We start from the raw sequence: 14073 nt of genomic DNA on the forward strand, positions 1-14073 counted from the left end.
AATAGTTTTTTTGGTCAAACCAGCAAGACCAGCATTTGTTGTGTTTTGGTGCTGATATGCTGGTGACCACCAGCTAAACCAGCATAGACCAGCTAATTCCCATGCTGGTCCATGCTGGTTTGATGCTGTTTTTTTCAGCAGGGTGTTTGTCTTGATTTTCAGTATTTTTACTGAAAACTAAGACAAAAATTCTGACTTATAATATTTTTCAGTGTATGGCATTGGTATGGTAATGTACTGATCCCCTAGCATGCCTTATGCATGCTGCATTCGGAGACCACGTTTTTTTGTAACATAGACTTCATTTTTGAGCGTTGGAAAAAAACAATCCTTTAAAAAGACTACTTTAAAATAAGAACCTCTCATAACACCAGACCATCTGTAAATCTTCTTACATTGGCCTTAAAGTTTCCCAACTATTTTATAGCAAAGCTTTGATGCAAACAAAAGGAAAAACATTCACTAAAGTATTTACACTTAAGAACTTTGTTTCTAAATGACGGTTACTAATGCAATGCTATCCAAAATTATAAAATATTTGACAGCTTTGTGTAATTAGTTTATTCATGAGAAAATGTATTAACCCCATATCAGACATATGTTATGATTCCAAACAGCCTAGTCTAGCGCTGATAAACTTTCAATATCACCATATATCAAACATTCATTCTTGGCCAAGATAAGAATGAATAGGCGGATCTTGGAATCATCACTTCTAAAAAGCCGACGTGCTTTTTTGAGACTTTCAACAATGCCAAAAGTTTCCACCCCCAACAGCTGTCTGGCAGGCCAAAAGCCCAGATTCTCTGAATTTTACAGTGTAACGCATACATCTTTATTCTCAATGAAAACAGCTTATTCATCATTTTACATTAGTAAATAACTGATACTTTAGCTTGCTAAAAATAATTTTGTTTAGACAAACTATAATAATGTTTGCTGGCCCTACCATTTTTGGAAGTTCATATACAGTGCTATTGTTTTGACTATATGTCTTGCCTTTTTTTTGACTACAAGAGCCAGTTTTCTTTCATTTAGCAAAGGAGACAATATCAGGAAACCAGCTTACTTAGCAAAGTGTCTAACCGAGTAAATGGAGTGTGTGATGTGTTGATAGGACTGTTTTAAATCCAAGGGGTGTGCACTTGGTATGGAATTGAGAGATTGAGCCATTTTTTCATGATTCGCTAACTCTTTCTTCCCTTGCCAATGTATCGTCCGCCCAAAATGCCTCAGTTTGTTGCTCAGAGAACTGTGGGGAAAGAAAAAACAAACAGTTTAAATGGGCATGCAATTTATATTTCCATTTCACTTTTTCTTAAAAAAAGCTGTTTGGTTTGTGCTGATTGAAGGTGCTCATTTGTAAAGTTACTATATGCATAAATAATAAAACCTCTGTACAAACAATTTTAATGTTATATGGAAGAGATGACTCAGAGATGTTTGTAAAACATGATGCCTAATAAGAAAGAGATGAATGAGTGTATTGAGATTGAACATACACAGACTGCATAGAGATTGATGACAAATCATGTGGTGGTTTTGGCTGAGAGATGTGTTGATGAAGCCTTGACACAACACTGTCCAGAGGATCAGGATGACCCAGATAGTAAGTGACAGGCTGGAACGTCTACATTTGAGATTGTCAATTATGTGTGATGTGTTTAAATGCTTGAAGTTTTAGAGAACCAAAATCCTCTTACATGTAGTGAGTAGGGTCAGCTGCCCGTGGTTGGTGGTCTACGGATCAGAGAAAAGACGACACATAATCGTCTCACACGTCTGACTCAGTCTTCCTCCTGGAAGAACCTCAGCATTATACATATCTATTGTAAGATCTGAAGTACAGTGTCAGATTAGTAAGATACCTAAAAAAATGATTGAGAAACACTGGACTGATATATTTATAAAGTCCTGGTGAGATCGTGAAATAAAAGTTTGTTGTGGGTGGGCTGGTTTTTATTAAGAGTGTTCTGGGAGCTTTGACCTGACTGCTGCTGGCTGGACAAAGGCCTGTTTGCGTCTGTGCCAAACATTTCAGACTTTGAAAGAAACCAACTTTAAAGGTAGTATGATTATACAAAATTGATCCAGTTTGGAAAACGACTGGAGACTTCAATCAAAACTTTGAGAAGAATGGATATTTTATGACATTTATGTATGGCTAATGTCGATGACCAAGAAACAGTCAAAACACTGACTTCTTGAAAAATCTGATCTGACAACTACAAATTATGGCCTTTTTTGTTTCATCCCATTGAAAATGTCAACCAGATGTATGTACAGTATGAAGCAATGCGAATAAAATCACAAATATTTTTGGGCTACTATTGAATTACTGATCTATTGATATAGAAGAATACTTGCAGAAAAGAAGTGAAAAGTTTCAATCCATGGTTGGGTACATGGTCGGAAAAAAGGTTAAAAAATGGTCCCTAGTTGTCACTGGAGTACTCTTTCAAAAAGTACATCTTTGCCCCTAAAGGTGTTCATATTACATAACATAAATACAATTTTCTAACATTTTTACATGAATCTGTGTATTTATAGACGGTTTCATCGGACACAGGTGTGGTGCTGCGTCTGGTCAGAACTTTACTTCCGGTTTCTGTTTGTTTATTGGTCTGAGTAGTTGCTAAACTGAACTCTTGAACAAATACCTTGTCGAAAATAACAAATGTTTTGGTTTTCTTAGGTAATCTATGGTTTGTTTATAAAAAACTACTTTAAAAAGACTATGTTGTTAGTAGCGGAGTTTACCGGAAGTATGCAAACACAAACTTTTTTTTGTATGCGAGTAATTGCAATTAATCTTTTGACAGCCCTAATGTGGAATTCACACCAGATGCGGAAGAGGCGGCAAGCGCAAGTGATTTACATGTTAAGTCAATGTAAAGATGCGAATAGCCATCCTGCGTTCCGCGCAAATTGAGCGTTGCCGCAGGATACGCGTGAGTTAAAAATTCTGAACTTTGGCGGATATTCGCTCCGCGTTAACCAATCAGGAGCTTGCTCTGGTAGTGACGTGATTACAGGGAGCCTGGAGTTGCAGAAGCCCCTCCCATGAAGTGGATTTTCGCGTGAATGTCTCGAATGACTAGAATTTTTTTTTTTATTATTAGTTCTTTATTTGACAGGGACAATGGACAGTAATGATACTACCCCAGAATTAGCTACAAAGCTAAATTTCATCTGCTGTCCCTGGGCAGGATTACACCAATTCATCAGTAAAATACAATACAATTTAAACACAATAAAATAAAATACAATTTAAACAATAATATACAGAGAAATATAAAAACATGTTCACTTCATTATATAGTTAATGATCACAAGCCTGACATGCCTTCAACCAACCTTTTAAATGTGATTTAAACTGCACAAACGTGGTGCATTGTCTAATGTCAGTTGGTAAATTATTCCAGGTATTAACTGTTGTTACAGAAAATGCTGATCGACCAAACTCAGTCTTTGCAAAATGCGCCTCACAATCGCCTCTGAACGATGCTCTTGTCTGTCTTATATTATTGGTGCGTAACGAAATAAATTTCTTTAATGGTGGAGGTGCAAGATTATTTACAATTTTGTACATTAAAATGCATTTGTAAAATGTAACAAAATTGCTAAAAGTAAATAAGTTATGCCTCTGAATTACAAGACAGTGATGGTATCTAACAGGTTTCTTATCAAACACTTTTATAGCACGTTTATATAAACTATGTAAAGGTCTAAGAGTAGATTTTCCTGCTTGTGACCAAGAAGTAATGCAGTAGGAAAAATGAGGGAAGATTAAAGAATGCAGATAGGTTTTTGCAGCGTCTGTTGAAAGTTGATTCCTTATAAATTTAAAATTTCTAAGCTGGGGTGTAACTGTAGAGACTATTCTTTTTACATGTTTTTCAAATGTTAAATGGGTGTCTAATATGACTCCAAGGTATTTAAAATCAGACACAATTTGTAATTTGTTATCATTTACAAATATCTCTGGTAAAACATCATCAGTTTTCCTAATCTTAAAATACATACAAGCAGTTTTGTTAACATTTAGTGATAAGGAACACTGGTTTAACCAGTCCGAAATTTTGATCATGACAGCAGATAATTTTTGTGATACCTGTTCATGCGTTTTGTCGTGTACATAAATCACAGTGTAATTAAAGAGGGTAAGCTCAAAATGTTCAAGTGTCCAACTAGCGCGTGTTTGCCACCTCTACCGCGGCAGGTGTGAACACACAGTAATTAGTCCCTAAAAGGTATATATTGGTGCCAAATGTATACACATCTGTACCTAAAAATTAGGAGGGTACTGCCCCAATTACAGATTGGGACCATTTTTTGACCATTTTTGTAAAATATAGACAAACCCAACTGTTGGTTTAAATTAAGCTAGAACCATAAAAGTCAATATCTGACACAACCATGGGTTGAAACAACCCAGCATTTTAGACAAAAAAAACCTTGAATAAGTTAGTTTACAGGTTTGTCCATATTTTACCCAACAATTGATTAAAAAAAGTGTACAGCATAATTGAATAAAACTGACTTTGTGATTCAATCAGGTTACTTGGCACAGTAATGGCACCTCAATTAGAAAGTATAAAAACTGTAATTTAATACCTGCATAAATAATATTTAAACTTGAACAGCTGTGTCAGCCATCAGTAAAATCAGCCATAACCTTTCTTCTTTATTTATTTGACCAAACAAGTGTTTCAATTGCATAGGTGATTATGAGCATTATGACATGCCGAGGTCTATTGACAGTATATGTCATGTACTGTGAGTGAAAGGAATTAAGTTGTACATGCTTGCTTTTGCTTTGGAATGAAAACAACTTCGTTATACACAGTCACACACACTCTCCATCTCACTCTCTCCACTATTTCTTTCTTTCTTTCTCCCCTCTTCCATCTACCCCTCTCCAGGAACAGAGGCATGCTTCAAGCCCGGTCTGGGAGAAGAACTGACAAGCAAAGGCCTTTGAAAGAACAGTATTGTGAGGTCACATTCTTCCCAAATGCGAGCGGGAGCCAAGTCAGTAGCTGGTGGAATTACACCATGAATCATAGCCATTGTGATGCCTACTCCGAGATGAGAACATGGAAAGGAATTGAGAACGGCCAGTCTTATCAGTTCCTTGACATGAACCCCGGGGAGCCAAGTGTCCGGACAACTTTCCCATCTCTGGTCCCGAGCTCGGGCGGTTGTCCCGCACCCGTCAAATAGAAGGATTCCTCCGTCACCATGTGTTGTTACTTAAGGGCGCGCTGCAGCCAAGTGTAGTGTGCTTTTCCACACACGCCCGTTTTCCTGTCTGTACACTTCCTCCCCTCGCCGTTACCCAGAGATCTTTGTGGTGGGTCCTGGAGTTCAGGCAATATTAGGTTGCACCTCTTAAAACATGTCAGCTTTGTGGTGAAAATTAAAGAATGGAAAAAATGATGAACTGTAATGTTTTATTGATTCTTTTCTTCAAGTTTCAACTATTAAACATAGAGACAGCGAGCAGGGGAATGGAAAGACAGTTCTGAAGAGGCGTGCGAGCGGGCCCATCACCACTTGCGAAGGGTGGTTTTCAGCAACTTGGATTTATTAAGCATGAAGAATTTGCATGGAAATTGCGTTACCTCCAGCGTCTGACTCACTGTTTGGTCTCTTTGTCGGCGCTTTGATTTAAAGGAGGCAGCGCGTACCAATGCTGAGCTGGAGGTTTCTGTCAGTCAGAGTTTTACAGGCAGATCTTTGTTTTTGTTTCTCTGCTGTTTTCACTTTCACAAGATCTTGAAAAATAATTTCACAAAGACCTCCAGAGTCAAAACATTAACATATGTTGTATATTGGGTCCGCAGATACCTTTTTTAGCATTAACAAAGGGATGGATCCATCTATACAGCATTTCTACATGTGAAATGCTGCATCCATCCTAAACTTGTATCAAGATCATCTGACAGAGTTGGTTCATTGTCTCGTAAAATTTTGACTCCTGTATATAATATTATTAATATAAATATAAAGTATTGCCTTTTTGGAACAAATTTGTTTGTTAATTGTGATTTCAACTAATTACTACAACTAATATGGGTAACACTTTAAAATAAGGTTGTATTTGTTAAAGGGGACATATCGTGAAAATTTTCATGAAAAGTTTCCATGTTTAAGTGCTATTGAGTCCCCACAAACATAGAAAACCCAGTAACTATGCAAGCATGTAACAAAAAGGTAATTGAAATTTGGCTCCCCTTGTGATGTCAAAAGGGGATCTTATTATAATAAAATTTCGACAATTCTCCATCATGGCGATCAGTGTTTGCATTTCAACAGCTCATTTACATATTAAAGGACACACCCCAAAACGGCACATTTTCGCTCGCAACTACAAAGTGTTAATTTTAATATGCTATAATACAGTGTTTCCCAATCAGGGGGCCGGGGCCCACAGAGACCCCTGAGCAGATTTCCAAGGGGGCCTCAAGATGACTTAAAATTATTAAGCATTAAATTAAGATGTTTTGGCAATTTTAGTAGGGAATATACATCTGTCTAGTCATTCAAAGCTCTAGTTAATTTTATCTGGAAAAAAATTAGTGAGTGGGGGGCCTTCAAATATTGTTGTGGGCAACTAGGGGTCCTTGAAGAGAAAAAGGTTGGGAACCACTGCTATAATACATTATATGTGGGGTATTTTGAGCTAAAACTTCACATACACTCTGGAGACACTAAAGACTTATTTTATATCTTAAAAAAATCTTATAATATGTCTCCTTTAAAATAAGGTAATGCATTATCTAAAATAAACTAACAATGAACCCTAATACAGCATGTACTAATTTATTAATAATTCATGTTAACATATCAGAAGATATTTAAAAAATTAATAATTAACATTTTTAAAGATATTTAAAAAATAAATGTTAACATTAGTTCATGCAGAATGAACAGTATCAACATTCATATTAGCTAATGCATTTACCAATTTTAAAAACTACAACCTTATTGTAAACTGTTAACTAAAGATGTTATGTTTCACAGGCAAATCTTTGTTTTTGTTCCTCTGCTGTTCTTGACTTAATGAGAAAAAATTATTTTATAAAGACTTGCAGAGTCAGAACATTAAAACATATGTTGAATATTAGATACACAAATATCTTTTTTGAGGGCCACTGACTATACAGCAAAGCCGCTTCCCCTTTGAGACGCTATATCTTCATGGCAGGCCCGGAGAGAGAGAGAGATCCAAGCAAGATATGACAAATGAACTGTGTTCTGTGAGTTGAAAGAGAAATGTGTTTGTCATTTTAGTTCCAAAGGATGAAAGAGTCAGAAATCAACAATGAGGCTGTGTAATCTAAACCACTTTACAATGGAAAGAGGCACGGCCTCTCTCCCAGGATATAAGAGGGGAGAACAAGGTTAAGGAATAATCAAATGGATCGTTCCGATTTTTCAACATACGAGCTGTGTCCGCGAAGAGCTCAGTCCTAAAGGAAGCAATGGTGGATGTTGCCAAATGTCTTTTTTTCTTTCTGAAAAATCATTTTGAATCAAGTACTAGATCTCTGTACAGGAAAACACTGGCAGGAAATCTCTTGTCAGCATTCTCTACAGACCCCAGAAACACTAGAGAAGAGGGAGGAAAACAGCTTGGAAGAAAAAGAGAAGGTCGATATTTTCTGTATCTAAACGCTGACACACATCAGAAGAGCGAGTCTCGACTAAAAGGGCCGCTTGAGGAAGTATGTATCTCTGTGTGCACATGTTCTGATCTGCTGTCTGTCAGCGGCCGGGGAAGGAGGGGGACCGTATGTGCGAGTCATTGGTGGATTCTAAGCACCATACCTCATATGGCCATGGCACAAACTCTGACCACTCCTTGTTTTAACTGGAGGGAACATACTGCATGAGTGCATTGCAAAATGTAACATACAGTGCTTAGCTAGATAGCAGTGTTAACTGAACTAACTAATCTGGTGAAGGAGATGCCAATGGTGATACACTCTAAGGTATGATGCCAGGAGAGTTACTGTTTCCTGAGGGTACAGGCACGCTGGGCACAAAACTGGCACACTTAAAAAAAACTTGAAAATCAAAGTCAAGAATGATCAAGTGAGAGAGACAGACCCAACTAGAGGGGCAATAGGTGGCGGTGAATGTGCAACAAACAAGCCCCCCCCAAGTTGATTCATTCACTGGTGAGTTAAGCTCCCAGTCCATTAGACCAAATAACAACCAGGTGCTGTCACTATAGCTTTTCATGTAAGTAAGGTCTGCTCTGTTTCACGATGACACGCAGGAGGTCGGGAAACGATCCAGCCAGGGCAATAAAGCAAGCATTCACTGCATTTCAGCTCCTCTCTACCCCATCACCTGAGTGACCCTATTGGTCCATAAGGTCACAGTTCTTGCCATTTAATCTCCTGACGTCATGAAGAAACAAAGTGCCAGCTGTATGCGGTACGGTACAGTACCTCAAGTCCTTTGACGGGCTCACTGAAAACGTGGGTGTCATCTCCCCCTGGTTGAGACCTCCCTCTATTAACCGCTCCCGCTGCTTCCCACAACAGAGAGCGTGAGCCCCCGGGCGGGCCAGCACCAAACAAGTGTTTTTTTCTCCCGCTTTCTCCCCCTGAACTTTTAATGAGAAACAAGAGAAAGAGTAGGCGATGGAGGGGAGAGGAATGTTTGACAGAAGTACAGAGGAATTTGACAAAACAACCCCAGACAATATATGCGACGAGGAAGAAACTGACCTTTCGACCAAGTTCAAATGGTAAACAGGGCCACTCCTGCAATAGTGGAACACCTGGACCACCTCAACATATTATTCAGTCTGACTAACAGAGAGAGCAAATGGACGATTTGTTAATAACATGGTTCTTTCTTCATTCATGCTGAAGCATACGCTCTTGAAAATAAAGCTGCTACAAAGGGTACTTCACAACGGTGCCGTAGAAGAACCTTTTTTGGTTCCCCAAAAAAACTTTTCAGTCAGAGGTTCTTAAAAGAACCATTTCTTTCTTACTTTTTATAGTCCAATGAACCTTTTGTGTAACAGAAAGTTTCTTCAGATGTTAAAGGTTCTTCATACATCCATGCAGACCAAAATGGTTCTTCTAGCAGGGGTAGCTGGTTTGTTGGTCTCCAAGCCTGGTCAAGGTGCCTGTTGGCTGGATTATAGGAATTTAGGGCATTATTTCCATTTTGTCAATCTGAAAGATTACCTAAACTATCCCATGTTGGCCTCTTTGGGAGATCGGAATGAACCAGCTAAGACCAGCAGACTAGCTTCAGGATGGTTTAAGCTTTTTTTCCCAGAAGGGTTCTCAAAGAATTTGTGACTTAAGCTCTGGAGAATCAGGGCTTAGACCAAAAACCACAGCCACTCATATTAGAATAGCAGAAAACATATATTTTATAAGTAACCCTTCACAATTCAAATGCATGACAGGGAATCCTTAGCTTGGGTGTGTCCTATACAGTAAACGCTGACGGGTACACTGCTCATTCACATTCGGCAAATCCTTCTATCAATAGGGAATACATGTCACAACACGGGAAGACGCCATTTATCTCAACCTTCTGGATCAAGTTTGTCAGCTTATCCCGTATCTCAGTGGTTTAACATTGAAGAAGCCTTGACAATCCTGACGTTCAGCTCCATTCCAAAACCTCTTTGTGCTTCCCAACTATGTTTATTTGTGTATGGAAAAAAGAAAGATCCTAACATACCAAGTGGAGACACTCGTGTGTGACATCCAGTGTCGGGTCTAACCAAGGCATCTGTGATACATTTTCTCAACACAAATCGTCGGTCTAGAGTAGGTTATATTGGAGTCAACCCAACCAGAAAATCCACTCATTTATCCCTGTTCCCTGATCTGAGAACGGCCATTATCTGACACTAAAGATCACTCAGTCGTGACAACACAGCACTTCTTTAATGGTTCGCAGATTTAGGGATGGTATGGGGGCACGTACACTGTCAGTCAGTGTATCAGTGTATCACTGTTTCTTAAATCCAGTTATGATAAAAGCTTTGTTCACAACTCGGTCAAAAATACCTCAAGGCTCGAGCCAGACATGGGTGTGGCAAATCTTAATGCTTTTTCTTGCTCAATGGTTTAGCCCATATCTAAAGAGTTGTGTATACAGTTTGCAGTGAACCACTGAAGCTGTTGGAATGAAGCTGTTTTTGTGGAAGGGTTTATATTGTCACATGTATGTCATATATCATTTCTCTTTCAATCAATCACTGTATACTGTTATATACATAGCCGCTATTTAATCTAAGGCAATAAGAGTTGTGGTGTATTAGAAGCATTACACAAGGCCTGGAAAACATGCAAACCACAATTTATATAGCAAGTCTTGCCTACACACCCTCATTTCATGTAAACATGCCCAAGAATTTTTAAGTAACCACATTCTTGATGCCTCAAGTCAACTAAGCACCTAATAACTCTATACTGAGTACTACTCAGAAAAACGAATTCTCATGCTTCAAGTTGACCTAACTTAACTATGCATTTGCTTTGCATTATGTTTATTGGTCTCAGCAGGAGGCTCTAACCTGAAAGCCCAAAGATTAATGACTGTGGTCCAGAGTGGTGTGACTGAGCGGCCACGGAGCAGACGCCAGACCAGTGGTGTGGGATTCCCCATTCAACAGACATCAGATGGTGTGGTCCAGATCATGGTTTCACTTAAATAATCATTTAATTTAATTCTTCCTTCCTGTTGGCTTTGCTCTTGAAGATGTTGTTTTGTCTTTAGATAGCTGGTTACATCCAAGAAGGTACTACGTAGTATAAACCAAGTAAATATTAGGTGGTGTACTAATCTTACATCTAGCAAGATGCCATAGGGTAGTTATTCCAGAAAAAGAAGAAATCGCAATTAAGATATCTATAATATCTCAGTTTCTGAAGTTTCCTAAGAAAAAGACTTCAGTAATCTCATGAGAATTCGTACATAAATTATGAGGTGGCTAATTTGTATTAATTCATACGAAAACATTTGTAAGTTTTGGTACGATTTGCCTTGACCCCTATGATGTTGGGGTTAGATGCTGGGTTAAGGGTGGGGTTTGGGGTTCGGTTTCATTGTTGTTGTTTTTCCTGAGAAACGTATGATTTTGCGCTATTAGCTTCATATGAATTTATGCAAATTAGCCAACTCATTAAATATGTACAATTTCTCGTGAGATCAGGCTGACGTGTCTCCTATAGTTTCTCAAAAACAATTCTAACAAAATTACAAAACAATTACACTATAAAAAGTAAAAAGTGGGAATAACTTTTTAAAAATTCTTCAATTTGTAACAATTTTTCCAACTTTTAGTGAAAATTAGGTGAAAAGATTATTTTGTAAAAAAAAATCTAGTTTCTTCACCTTAACATTTTCATTTAAAGTAGGGCTGGGCCGATACCACTTTTTCATGTCTGATACCGATGTTGATACCACAACCTTGAGTATCTGTCGATACCAAAACCAATGTCGATACCAAACCGATACCAATCCAATACCATCTCTATCACCATTTTAATTGATTAAACTGCAAATAATACATTTGTTAGCCGTACAAAAACTTAAACAGAGCTACAGAACTCGAACGTTGCAACAAATTGACTGTGCAAATTCAAGACTCAATGAAACATTGTGCAATAGGCTACTACTGCTTCATTCTTATTTAAATGTTTCAAACAGACTAGTAGAAACATTTTTAGTTAGTAAGCACAAAAATTCTTAATGAAATTTAAGGTGTAACTTTGGACAATTTAAAGTGAAACTTTGTGCAATTTCATGTTGCGAGGCAAGTCTTGCTTTATGCCAAGTTGCCATGACAAGGTCCATGTTGGTATTGGATCGGATTGTACTGCCCGACTTCTACAATATTTAATACGAACATTTTTACATCGGACTTATATCGATACTGAATATTGTATCGGCCCACCTCTAATTTAAAGGCGTGTGCATGATCTCTGAAAGCCAATGGTGATATTAAAAAAAATCACCTTACACAAACATGCCCCTACCCTAATAGAATCTGAACCTTCTTTTGATACACCCGCCCCACACATACTCAACCCAGGCAACGATGTTGGTTAGTAGACACGCCCCTTACTGCTCATTGGTTACAAGTGTGTTTTGGTACTCGGCCCGTTTTTAAAAAATCATGCACCCCGCCTTTAAAGAGAGAAAATTTAAGTTGACAAAACTTACTTATTTAGGTAATTTAATATTAGATTACACTTTTTACACTTTTTACAGTGTAGAAATGTCAGTATGAACTTAAAGATTTCTTGACATTTTTTATACTTTCATGTAATCTACAGAAAATCTACTACTTTAAAGTATGCAAACACAGTAAACTACACATTGTTAAAAAATATATAATTTGATCAGTAAGTCATATTAGCATATGTTTTACAAAACTTTAACTTTTTAAATTAAGTTTAGCAATTTCAACCTTATTTCAACTTAATTGTCAAACTTAATTTCAACCTAAAAATGTAATTTTGTCATTTACATATGCATACAATGTCACTCTATTAATGAGCACATTATTTAAAACATATTATATAAAAACAGAAGTCTCCTGAGTCCTGAGCTACGAAAGTGTAACCTCTAAGTAATTATAAACATTATCCCCTAGTTAAAGATGTCCTAAGTCACATGTAATGGTTCAAATCAACATTGTAATGCTTTAATGCTATACAAATTATAATTATACAACTGTTCCCCAGATAATGTTCTAAAGGGCCGTCTGTTTCTCAACCTCTGAAAGATTACAGGATAATCCCCTTGTACAGACACTCTTGGCTCATTTTCAATGAGGGATTTAGTGTTAAATACATTTAGGCAATATAAAAGCTATAAAGCGCACTAATTTCTGGGAGATCCCACTCATTGCACAGGGCAACAAAGACATTGCACGCACTCAGGGGATAATTCTGTTCACTTTCAAAATGTTGACGTCAATGCTGGAGAGGATTGTGGTTGTTAGAGTCAGTCTTGCGATTGGCAATAGGTGCCCTAGAATATGCCAGGATGATGGGAGATTCCAATTTCCTCTCCAAACTTTATAGGCTTGACATCACTTGGGCCTGCTACACTTCAGATTATACTTTTATATTTATTGAGTTTATTAAGATGATTTCTTCAATGAAACACTGCATGAACGATGGAACCACAATCCAAAAGAAAGTCTAAACTGTTATGTGTTTGCTCAGTTGCTGGACTTTACCATGGCTCACTTGGTGGTTTTGATGGAAGACGGACAAAGGATACGTAAGAAATGTAACTACCTCTTTCCACTGATGACCCCATATTACAGCAAACAGTTCCAACCCATTTATATTACTGTATGTGCACTTACTAAACCCTTTCAAACCTATTCACTATGTACAGTACATATGTATTGCATTAACATTTTCTCAAGCATTGTTTTCTTTGATGTTTAAAGCTGTTCAAACAAAACTCGTTGGAAACTTGTATATTTTTTATTGCTATGTTTGTTTGTCTTGTTTTCCAATACAATTAATTAAACATATTTAAAACAAGATATATTTACTTAAATGGAGAGTTTACCCCAAAATTAAGAGAACAAGGAATGGTTACCATTAATGGTAACCACATAATTGACGCTATAATTTTTATAGAAGAAAAAAACAAATACTATAGAAGTCAATGGGTGTCTTCAACATCAAAATACCTTCTTTTGTGTTTAAAAAACGAAGAAACTTATACAGGATTAGAACAACATGAGGGGTGAGTTTTCATTTTTGGGTGAACAATCTCTTTAAGTTGAAAATAGATTTTTGCAGCGCGATAAAGACCTCATCAGATGCATCTAACATAAAATGTCTTCAGACGTTATCGCTATACAGTAGTGCACCAAAAATAATGACTCTAACTTTACTTACGGTTCTGTTATGTGGGATCAGCCGTACATCACTTTAATGACAGTCATCCTCTGTATCCACGAGAGCCTCTTTTAGGACCAGTAGCACGTGAGCCCGAACAACATGTGGAGGAAATTCATGTTCGACGTCGACGGATTCAAATCACAGCTGG

At 37.5% G+C, this 14073-nt stretch overlaps 1 long non-coding RNA gene across 1 annotated transcript; it reads right to left on the reverse strand.

Moving 5' to 3' along the window:
• Positions 1 to 325: 325 nt before the first annotated feature.
• On the reverse strand, positions 326 to 14016 carry LOC141368866 (uncharacterized). Its single transcript, XR_012372300.1, has 3 exons — positions 13923 to 14016; positions 1704 to 1799; positions 326 to 1252 (listed from the first exon to the last, which is right to left on the reverse strand). It is a non-coding gene; the product is annotated as an uncharacterized lncRNA (long non-coding RNA).
• Between the last annotated feature and the right edge of the window lie 57 nt (positions 14017 to 14073).

This window comes from Misgurnus anguillicaudatus, chromosome 11 (assembly GCF_027580225.2).
Source record: "Misgurnus anguillicaudatus chromosome 11, ASM2758022v2, whole genome shotgun sequence".
Classification (NCBI taxonomy): Eukaryota; Metazoa; Chordata; class Actinopteri; order Cypriniformes; family Cobitidae; genus Misgurnus; species Misgurnus anguillicaudatus.